Source organism: Marasmius oreades, chromosome 11 (assembly GCF_018924745.1).
Source record: "Marasmius oreades isolate 03SP1 chromosome 11, whole genome shotgun sequence".
Classification (NCBI taxonomy): domain Eukaryota; kingdom Fungi; phylum Basidiomycota; class Agaricomycetes; order Agaricales; family Marasmiaceae; genus Marasmius; species Marasmius oreades.
In genome coordinates, this window is record NC_057333.1 from 1,328,226 (window position 1) to 1,337,565 (window position 9,340).

Consider the following 9,340-nt stretch of genomic DNA (forward strand, 5'->3'; position numbering starts at 1 on the left):
AGTAAAGTATTGTATGGGTCGTTGGAATCAGAAGCATAAACGCTACTGACCCTTCGTGAAGAACTGGGAACTTGAAGATGGGATATACAAGGAGGAGACCCAACATGGGTCGTAATCGGAGTAGGACGGGAAGGAAACATAGAATCGAAGATCTTGAACTGATCAGAGACGTCGTCCGGAGTGAACGACATTTCAACTCAAGAAAAAGAATTAAACTACTGTTAAGGACATGCGGAATGACTCGGAACCGAACGGAACTGAAGGGAGAAATGATAAGATAAGATATAAGATATGTACTGAAGGATATACTAAAAGAGGAAGGATCTAAGATGAAGAGAGGAAAGAAACGGAGTTGATCGGAGCATGTCGGAGAGCGATGAGGAGAGTGAAGGAGGTTGAAGAGAATGACGGTAATGCGACTTAGTTGACTATGCTAGAAGGTTCTTTTTGCACTTTAAACAGTGCTATGGAGCGATATTTATCGTATTAAGAACTAGAGTGAGCCCGAATTGCTAGTTAAAGCTAGTGCCGCTAGTAGAATGTGCCGTAGGCGCAGCTAGACCAGTTAGAGAGAGCCGTAGATCGTGTCAGAAAACTGTATGACTGTTTGAAACCTGTAGAACACTATGAGCAGAGGACTTACGCGGTATTTCACCGAGTTCTACTCTCTACATTCTACTATGCACTAGCATATCAAGGGATTGTACTATTAGAAGACTTGTAGTCTTCACAGAACCGTTCGTAGCAGAACTTAACGGAGTCAAAAGACCTTCATATTAGGAGTACCTACTTCTACGGGGGATTTAGTTGACAAGAAATCGGACATAGGACCACGCAGACTAGGAGAAATTTGATATGACCGTAGATCGAGTCCCGATCTGAGGAAAAGACAAAAAGACATGATACAGATCCCAGATCACAGATAGAGTACCTAGGAACCAGGCAGGAATGAACAACGGATCTTGGAGTCCGCGCTGTTCATGTGCTATGGCGATTCGGAACTCTGGATCCATATGCTGGAACTACTTGGACTCACAAAGTCCATATGATTTGATAACGTCGAAATGCAGGATAAGGTCCGTAGGCAGGAAATACCATATGGTACGCCTATGTAGGTCCATTCTACATGCTGAAACAAGAATGAAGAACGGTCCAGATTGGTCCAAAACATATGATTCGAATACGGAAAAGCTCCGTAGACAAGATTCTGCACATGTAGCAGTCCCTAGCGATAAGACTCCGCATGGATTCGTAGCTACGGTGCATTATTTTTAGAGATAGAACAAGTAGAGATAGAATTACAAAGCTAGCGTAGAAGTAGTATAAAAGCAGCTCATGTATCCGTAGATAAAAAAGTACTACCCGTGCGTAGGAAAGTCCTGAGTGGGTTGCCCGTGAGTAACTGCTCTTGACACCAATAGAGAGATTTGCCCTGTCTTTGTGCAGTGAAACGATAAGACTTGATTTGAACTATACGAGACCGTCGAGGTCAAAACTAGAGAACTATCCGTCCGTAGGCCGCCGAGGTCTTGATTACTGTTTCGTGATCCGTCGAGGGTCTTAGCGTTCGTGTCCGTCGAGGGCAATAGTCTCCAATCGTTCGAATTAGTCTTACCGTAGACGAAATTCATAGTCCCACTTAGTCCACTGGACAATAAACAGAGCCCCTACAAACCTTAGAATCCCGTAGCTGTGGTGTTTTTACACTTGCAGTTACACATTGATTTCATAAGAACTTCATACGATACTGAGACTGTGATCTTGTGTGTAACCTTTGCCAAGCAGTCCACCCTTGCAATCTTTCCTGGTGTGTGGAGTTATTGATAGACTTTACACGGAGGTTTACTAGTTTTTGGGTTGATTTGGTGTTGGTGCTACTCCCGTAGCTCTGATATTAGGTTGACTCTTGAGTAGTATTCCTCGCCCATTAACGGAGTCTTGACAGTAGCTGAAGTTATTGGACAACGGCTCCCTGAGTCGAGCTGCCTTAGACCAGGTCACTGGGAAACCAGAGTCGAGCTTAATTCTAAAGAATGTAACTACTAAGTCGTACATCTTATATAGGATAGAATGTACAAGGTCCAAGACGGATCCAATAGTCGGATTCGTATTCGGACCGCTGACTCCCAAGCTGATAGTCTAGGCTTTAATGGGTAGTATGGAGATTAAGGTAAGTGGAGTAAGTAAAAATAGAATGAAAGTGATTGTGACACGTCGGTCCAGATCGGTCCGGCATGGATGTAACACCATGCTAACGGTACTAAAAACTACTAGGTGCAGCAAAACACACTCCAAGCACAAAGTGCACAAAACCAAACCCAACACTAGCAATTAGCGTAGTTGATTTGTGGAGGTCGGTATCAATGGATGCTCTCAGCAAGGTTCACTGAGAACTCTAAGATAGGACTTCAAAGGTGGGGCTTTATATGGTTCAAACAAATTTCAATTCTGTGTTCACAAGTCAAAATGACAAAGGCTTTCTACGAAGTTCACTACTTCAAGGAGGTGTTCCAATCTTTCCAAGTTCAAATAGAACTATTATAGGCAGGAACGAGATCTAGCGAGAACCTAGCAAGAGTACACCAGTACGTGAGCTCCTCAGTCAGACATGATGAATGTGAAAGAGTGAGGAGTGTGAGATGCGAATGAGTGTATATAACGATAAACAGAGTCACATGATGTGAAATGAAGTGAATACTACCAACAACTATCAAATTCAATTCAAATTCAAGTCAAAGCGACTCTACAAGTTCAAAGTTTCCCAAGTACCAAAGTGGCAACAAATTCAAATCAAATTCAAAGTTCAAATCTAATCTTTTCCAAATACAAACACCAACTTTGAAGAAGTGGGGCAAAGTATGAGCCAGAGTCCCCTAGTGAAAGCACTTAGGCTTCTGTCATAGGTTACTGGGGAAAATACTGCTGCTACCACCCTTCCTTATATACGCTTTTTTGAATAAATAATAATCAAAAGTCGAAGATATGGTAAAAGTCGAAAATATAGAGAAATCCCTTTCAGAGATACCAAAGTACCCTTAATCAGGTATAGTACGTGTCAATTAGATATAAAACTGTCCAGAATATAGTGTTTCTTATTTCTTTTCCTCATATTTTCTTTATTCCTGTTCCGAGTCAGATATCTTTGACATTTGCATGTGGATACATCCTGACCCCTTTTTGTTTCCAAGGCGAGTCCCCATGTGCTCCCTTGTTCTCTCTTGTTCTATCCGATCTGGAATAGTCCAAAACTGTTCGATCTACATTCCAGGGGTCGTTTCTATGGTTCTTTCCTGGTAGAATATCCTTTCTGACCGGACATCGACGACATCCACCCCTTTTCTTGTTTCCAGCTGTAAGTTACAGCCACTGGCATTATCTCTGTTCCTTAAGTCCGAAGTGGACTTTAGATAGTTACATCCGTCTGATTGTTACTTCCAGATGTACTTCTAAGAGTTGTTTCCGTCTTTTCAACCAATATCGAAGAAATCAATAAATTGATAGTAAAATCAAGTGTCCCCATGTTTGCTACAAGTATTTGCGAGTGAGACAAGGCCTATGCAAATGAACGAAGGTTTTTAAAAGGCTGCTTCATCGGTTTCTACATGTTTCGGAATGTCAAAGACTCTCGTCTATAAGGTATTCATACTTTTTGTACTTCAGATAACCCGCAAATAGACCCGTGCTTTGACTAGCAGCTTGGGCTTGCTCTAATCCTCATATTATGTTCCCATTTTGATTATATTATATATAAAAATGTTAAAAATGTGTTTATTTAGGTACTAGTAGAGTTTATCCACGATAGCGTGGCGGCTTTCCTATAAGTGTGCACGGTAATAACGCTTGGAACGCCCTACTAATGGGACTGGAAAACACACCTCAAGCACGAAGTGCGCAAACCAACCACACCAAAAGAGTGTTCTTAGAGTAAGGGGTGGAGGTCGGTATTCTAAGGCTTTAGTTTGCACTAAGAGGCACTAAGAAAGAGAGAATATAGAGATATTCGGTTTTTAAGGTTCAATCAAGTTTCTATTCCTTCTTATCAAATGACAAGACAAAACACTAATTCAATATTTCAACAATAAGGATTCAACAAAGCTTTTCTCAAGACTTCGCGAAGTTCAAGTTTCAAGTTCAAGTTCAAATTTCCGATCAAGTCCAAATGCAATTCCAATTCAATATAAGTCCAAATTGACTTCAAAATCCAAGTTCAATTCCAATAACAATCAAATCAAATCCAAATTGCAATAGGTCCAAATCAATCCAAACAAAACACAGAACACCAAACTTCAACAAAGTGAGGGGCAAAGGTAAAATCCTTGAGCTAGCACTAGTAGGTGAACTGTGTCTCCGCTCGTAGGCTGCTGGGGGAAATTTCCTACTACCCTCCCCCCTTATATACACTTTTCTAAATAAAATAATAAAAGTCCGAGATATGTAGTAAACTTGAGAATAATAATAAAATCCCTTTCAGTCAAATGGAAACTCGCCTAATTGGGTATAATGCCAGAGATTGTGCCAGAAACCATGAATAAAATAATAAGCCAAGAGTCCCCTGTCTGTATCCATGTTACGCTGACAGAGCCTAGACTTCCCGAGGTCTCCGAGTTGCCCACATATCCTTGGAAACATATCTCCTATGTAACCATCGTCCTGATGTCCTCTAAATAAGGAAAAGAACCAGTTGCCGTCCATGACATATTTCCTGTGTTCCTGTCCCCAGTAACAACTGTCACGTCAACCTCGCGAGGTCTAGATCTCCTTTATTTCGGAATGTTGTAATCCTTTCCTTTTCCTATGAATTCATGGGCATCGGATATTTCTATCCTAAGTCCGCATGTAGGTCCTTTGTCCGATATATCCTTCGTTAATTCCTTTAAGTCCGAGTTGTCCAACAATACTTTGTGAAGTCAAAGTAAAGTGTTCAATAAATTCCCTATGTTCACCCCAAGCATTCCGCAAGTAAGACGAGGCCTTCTATTCAAAATATGAAGGTTTTTAAGAGGCTGCTTCTTGAAGTTTCTACCGTTTTCGAAACCTTGCGAAGTCTCTTGTCTTTCCGATTCTGTACTTTTTGTACTGCTAAAGTCTCATGTAGAGGCTTGTGCTTTGACTAGTAATTCGGGCTCACCCTAGTCCTACATTCTCTTATTTTATAACTCAAATATTAATAAAATGATTAAAAATGTGCATATTAAGGCTAAATCCGATTTTCAGCGCGATAACGGCAACAATTTACGGTACATTATTAATATCGTAGTGCTTTTTGAAAAGGTCAGTTAGTGTAGTGGGTTTGTGCATCTCATCCCTATAATGCTGACGTGGTGTTAACGGTTCAAGCCTCTCTATGCACCTCTTTTATCGTGATATCTATGTTTTTTGTTCAATGTGTTTTTTTTGAACTGAATATCAGTACCATTCCTCTTCAAACTTGACTGAAATAGTTACTAGCATGTTTTTAACAAGATGCTTCATCTTTTTATTGAACAGTAAACTTGGGACTTGCCCAAGGTGAGATGGGAGTCAAATGTACAGTGGTAAAGTCGATCACAACTTGTATTTCAATGGAGCTTGAATCCGACTTTTTCAAATCATGAGGTAAAAATCAGAGAAAAAGGTATTTGGTCATTCCAGGTGTTCTGGTTTGAGATTTATGGTTATGGTTCTCATTGGACTGTGGGTTATCGTGAAAAAAAAATAAATCATGTCTCCCGGAATATACTGAAAACCAAGCACCCAACGGCGCTAGGCATCATCATATTCCGAGACCTGGCAACCGGAAAATGTTGCCAATAATAGACATCGGGCCTCGTGGTCTCACGTTCTATGAACAGGGAAGCCGGCGATCTGGAACATTTTCATAAATGGAATTTGCTGAGACCCATTTTCATAAATGGGATTTGCTGAGACCCATTTTCAAAACAGGTTCACGATGCAAAACCGCATTTTCGCCACAACTGGGTTCCACAGACCATATGATATTAGGATAGTGCTAAGCTGAAAGGCATTATTCTACTTTTTTAAATTCTAGTTGTCACACTGCTACAGTGTGACTGCACCCCTGTCAGGGAATCATCAGATTCAGAAACTGAATTACAATATAACCCAAAGCACTGACTATCTGTATCCTATAAACTGGCTGGAGCACCACTGATGCATCCTATAAGCCTGCTAAGAAGTTCTCTGAATCAATCTGGCTTATAACCAGCCCTCCCAGTATTACTGTCCATTCTTATAAGATCCTTACATGGACTCCTCTTGTACAAAGGTATCTACTGTTGTGGGATCAGGTTATCTTGGATATGTATTGTCAGTCTACCAACACTATTGCTTATCACAATTTTACTCATCTCACGATGAAAAAACAGACATCCTGGGCCCGTCCAATGCAAACTCATGTGAGATCGCGTATAAGTTGAGTGCATGTATATCCATTGGAGGGTTTCTTATAGGTAAATTCATATTAAACGGTGAGATTTGTGTAGGGAGTACAATTATAGGGATCCACCTTTCAGAATGTACGTCCATTGACCTTACTCTTACTTTTTCTCTTTATGTTCCGATCAATAGGCATCCTTGCAATGCAGATATGGGCTGTTTGGCTGAATAGCCCTTCTGTTCTAGTTATGTTGGTCATGTTGGCGTCATCATGCTCGATTCCTGCAGTGTTCTTTTTTGTGAGATTTGTAAGAGGAATTCATTGTCAGTTCCTTCATGAAGAACACTTTCTACAAAGCCACACTCACATCCCTGAATATGCTAGGTCCCAAACTCTATATGCCTGGCATGGTACCACTGCAAGGATGTTTTGTTCGATGGACAATAAGGACCTTTACCTAAGTTGGAGTGTGTTGATGGTCATTAATACCAGTTTGTGGTGCCTTTATAGAGGGTTTAAGGAGGCTAAAACTCGTTGAAGCTGGGTTCATACTGATGGCTATACCCAGGATTAGAGCCTGTAAGAAGCTTGCACTTGTTTTGTCGCTCTCTTCACTGATTTCAACTTGGGTACTACCAGATCAGAGAGGTGGCAAATCGAACCTCGTGAAAGTTGTTTACCAGGATGGTCAGTGAAGATTATAATGGGTTCGACTACAATGCACAAACTCACGTTATATTTAGAGGTCATATACTACACATCAATTTTCTGTGAGGCTTATTTTAGTTGTCTAAGAGGACATCAGAAACTCAGTCCTATGTACAGTGGTGTCGTTGATCAACATTGTGGTTATTCTCCAACTGCTGGTGACTCATTTACTTATCAAGAGTTGTACTGTACATCTAATTCCTCGCCTCTGTGCTCATCAGTCCAGTTTCATAATCATGGTCTCTCTGTAAGTATTTTCACATCCATGGTGCTTCAAATTTGAACATTAATTCTATTGCATAGCCTTGAATGCATCCTCCACTCCATTATTGCCAGCCATGTAGTTCTCCACATACGAAAAGTGGCTCCCTGGGCTTATGTACAGAATTGGGACATGATAACAGAAGAATTCACCACCGAGCACACCGAGATGTCGTTGGTTTCTAATGCATTGCAATCTGCCACCGATTCTGAACTTGAAAACCAAGGAAGATAGAGAGTTTAAAGGAATGTTAAAAGGCAACCTTGTTTTAATCTGGTATCCAATTTGACTCGCTCTCCTCCTTCACCGTCTGGTGCTCTGACTTACTTGACCATTGTTGGAACAATATTTACTCGTATTTTACTGGTACATACCTATTCTCTGATCTTCTTAGACTGCCCATTCTCGATGTACATCTCATCAATATCTGCTCCAGTATCACAATATAAATCAGAAAAGACCTTAAAGATGCATATTTGTACAATTTTAACACTTATGAGTTATAAACTATGGGATTAATAGGACTAGAGTGAGCCCGCACTTCTGGTTAAAGCATGAGCCTCTACAAGAGACTTTATCCATACAAACTGTACAAAATTAGGAAAGATGAGAGACTTCGCCGAAGTTCAGAAAACTGTATGAACTTTGGGAAGCAGCCATTTAAAAACCTTCGTTCTTTTATTGGAAGGCCTCATCTTACTCCTGGAATGCTCATAGCGAACATAGGGATTTTATTATACACTTTATTGAAACTTCAATGAAGTCTGGTTGGACTGCTCGGATATATAGAATTCTCGGATATAGAAATCCAAACAAGGATAAAAATATCTGATTCACACAAACAGAAAACGGAAAGGATAGGAATTTCTCGGAAAACCAAGGAAACACGGACTTCAGCGAAGTACACGTGGCATTTGATTTCAAGAGAGAAACCTTGGAGACAGGGCCTAGAATCGAGGCTAGATCTTCTCCAAAAAGGAATAGAACAGGAACAGGAAGAATGGATACGCCTGAAACAGGGACTCGTTCCCTAGGAAAACAGGAAAATGCGGATACGTTGGGTACTTCAGCGAAGTCAAGTCCCTACATCACAACCAGGAAACAAGGAACAGATATTCAGTTTAATATTCTATTTGGCACTTCTACACATAAAACTCTTGTATTATACCCGATTAAGCGAGTTTCTGTTCGACTGAAAGGGATTTCATTATTATTTACCAGTTTCATACATATTTTGGACTTTTACTATTATCTATTAGAAAAACCGTATATAAGGAGGGCAGGAAAGAGGGATTTTCCCCAGCAACCTACGAGTGGAGACGCAGTTCATCTACTAGGATTCGCTCAAGATTTGACCTTTGCCCCACTCTTCACTGAAGTTGGTGTTCTCTGTTTGGAAAAGATAGATTAGATTATTGCAATTGAATTTGGTATTGGCATATTGTCTTGGAATTGAACCCTGGATATTGAAGTCAATTTGGATATTGAACTTGGAACCAAACTTCGGCAAAGACTTGTAAAAGCTTTGTTGAAAAGTCAGATATCGAATTTTGGGATTTGTGAATCGTATTGTCACTTGATTATAGTGAAAGAACCTTGATTTAAACTTCTATAAAACTGAAGACCCCCCATATTCTATCTTTCTTGGTGCCTCTTAGTGAAAACTAAAGCCTTAAGAATACTGACCTCCACCCCATACACTTGTGTGCACTCTTCTTGGTGTGGTTTTGGTTTGCGCACTTCATGCTTGAGGTGTGTTTGCTAGCCATATTTAGTGGTGTTACACAGCATTATTACCGGTACAATTCCAGTCGTCCTCAGTTTCGTCAAGTGGATATCGATTTACAGAACTCTGGTGCCATTATGATTCACAGCCCATGTCGGATCTAAGAGCTCGGGGACCGCTTCATTCCATCATGATCACAATACTGTCATATTACGCCATTATTTTGGATTTCCAATGTTAGCAACTCCAAGGTAGTGCTCCTATCGGA